This window comes from Montipora capricornis, chromosome 6 (assembly GCF_036669925.1).
Source record: "Montipora capricornis isolate CH-2021 chromosome 6, ASM3666992v2, whole genome shotgun sequence".
NCBI lineage: Eukaryota > Metazoa > Cnidaria > Anthozoa > Scleractinia > Acroporidae > Montipora > Montipora capricornis.
In genome coordinates, this window is record NC_090888.1 from 6,869,864 (window position 1) to 6,872,363 (window position 2,500).

A 2,500-nucleotide genomic window follows, 5' to 3' on the forward strand; every position below is an offset into this window, starting at 1 on the left:
GATCCAGCTCTGGTTGGCTAAAACTGTGGCGAGAGATGCTTAAGCCAATCATTAAAGAGTAGCAATATAAATCTAAAATATACAGTCAATGCCGGGTTCATTTCCAAGTTGCTGGCTCCCTTCGTTTCGAAACGAGTTCAGTTTCAGCGAAATCATTGAAATGAAACTGAGTGAAATATCTTCATAGAATTGACCTCATTTTCGTTTATGATTTGAAATTCTCGCCAAGTCTCGTTTTTAAAGCAAACAGAACTCGGAAATGGACCATTGAAAAAGAACTCTTCACACGGTGGACTAAATAAGTAGCCGCTTTTGTTTAATTTTGGCCGCTAAGAAAGACAATTTTCTTTTGACCAAGGAAAACAAGAAGAACACATTGCCCTTGTGATGGCTCTGGCTTTGATCGGCAAGTTTACAATCTCTGCTGTCTATTACCAGATATACATCCACACCGCTGAACTTTATCCAACAGTGATCAGGTAAGAATCTGTAAATGTTTCAACAAGTTAAAATTAACCGTGAATATCTTGGATTTTCACATCTTTTTTTTTTCTTTTGTGCATTATTTTCTCTGTCCTCGATACTTGATTCTTTGCAGAACCATCGGAGTGGGTTTTTCGTCACTGTGTGCTCGAGTTGGAGGAATGGCTGCTCCGTATATAGTGGTAAGAGAAGGGGCGATTTTATTATTAATATACCTCCATCTCACCTAGATAAAAGGAAGATCGCTTCCACAAAAGTTGACGTTACTGTCTTAACTTAATAACAAGTAATAAACATGGATTCGTAAAGTGCGTTCTATCTTTAGTGATATTACTATTAATAATAATAATAATAATAATAATAATAATAATAATAATAATAATAATAAAGCGGTACGTGAACATGAAAGAGTGAGGACGCAAGTTCTATTCCTGCAACTAAAAGATCAATGTTGACGCCTAAATAATGCGCCTACTGGCAAGCTAGTATTGATCTTGAATAACATCTACAAGATCAACATGCCACGTCAACAACTAGCGCAACACGCTCGAAACCAAATAAATACTTCAAGTTTAGAAGATGGACAAACGAGTGCTGTAGAACACCGCACAAGAACTAAATGGACCGTGGAAATGAATTTTGCTTTAATAGAAGCAAGGAACGAAGCTGAGGAAATAGTGCCGGGATCCTATCACAGAATGTCGAATTCGTAAAACGATTATAAAACTTTGTAAAACGTTCTTCTTAAAAATAGAGAGTGTACTACCTAGCATAACGCTGATGGGCAGAGCATTCCATAACCTCGGAGCTGCCACAGAAAATGCTCTGTCACCATAAGTCCTTTGATTAGACCTGGGGATGTCAAGGAGTCATTGGTTTGTGGATCTAAGATTACGACTTGGACTGTAACAATATTATTAGTCATTAATGTAAAGAGGTGCTAAATTATTCAGAGACTTAAAAAACTAATAACAAAAGCTTAAAACAAATGCGTTGCTCGACCGGCAGCCATTTTGGTGGTCGGTCGGCGGGCGGTACTTGTGTCCTTGAGAACACCGCTAACATTTGGTGGCAGAATTTCGTTCTTAGCAACAGGCTTGTAGTTAAGAGGAACACCCCCTTAAAGACTTTGTGCCAGTTGATTGTTTGTATTGCTTCACTCTTTATTGTTTTAACAAGATGCTACCAGAATCGTTTGGGTTCCACCGATCGTCTTCGGCGCCACATCATTCTCCGCTGGGGTAATCGCAATGTTGTTACCCGAGACACGAGGAAAGCCGCTTCCAGACTTCGTCGGAAAGGAAAGCGGAGGAGATGGAAAGGGGATTTTGTCGGAGCAAAAGCAAGAATTCGCAGATTACACTTCAACTGTTTAGTTGAGCAATATAAACTGAATGACGACGTCCTTCTTTTCTTTCGTTCGTGTTGATCTTGGGGTGCGTTCCTTTGGGATGATCCGAAATAGGATCACTGATCCAAGATCACTTGGATCACGGTGCATCAGAGGTACCGATAAATCCACTCTGGGAAAGGATTTTTCGGTTCCTTTGAAGCACCATGATCCAAGTGATCTTAGATCACTGATCCTTCTTCGGATCATCGCAAAGGAACACGCACCCCAAGGCAGTCCTCAAAACGTAACGTTTTGTTTTCCGTTTTTGCCTCCAGTTTACTCCCTAAAAACGTTGTAAATTTTTTTTAAAAGAACCTCTGTTATGCACTTTGCATAAATATCTTTTTGTGCCCCTACCTTGCTTTTGCGCCAATATGGCGGCAGAAGTTTTTCTAGCTGTTTTTCTATTTAAAAGCTATTGGGGAAAATGGTGAATTCGAACCACTGTATGCGTACCGGACTTGTTATGAACTCTATCCCTGTAACATTGGGTAGATCTAGTTTGTGCAATCATGTTGCAGATTATTTCACAATTAGATAATTGGAGCCAAGATCTTAGCTTGTTTGTTTGATTTTATCGGATATTATTAAATATCAGATTTCCAGCACTTTCATTGGCTCGCC

The 2,500-nt window shown here is 39.4% G+C and overlaps 2 protein-coding genes and 1 pseudogene across 2 annotated transcripts in view; 1 reads left to right on the forward strand and 2 right to left on the reverse strand.

Annotated features, from left to right (window-relative positions):
- LOC138050859 (solute carrier family 22 member 15-like) overlaps window positions 1-1,896 on the forward strand; it is a 12,852-nt pseudogene extending 10,956 nt beyond the window's left edge.
- LOC138051400 (tetratricopeptide repeat protein 28-like) overlaps window positions 1-2,500 on the reverse strand; it is a 301,832-nt gene that overhangs the window by 113,564 nt on the left and 185,768 nt on the right. The window lies entirely within an intron of this gene.
- Window positions 1-2,500, reverse strand: part of LOC138051422 (uncharacterized) — a 253,692-nt gene that overhangs the window by 56,295 nt on the left and 194,897 nt on the right. The window lies entirely within an intron of this gene.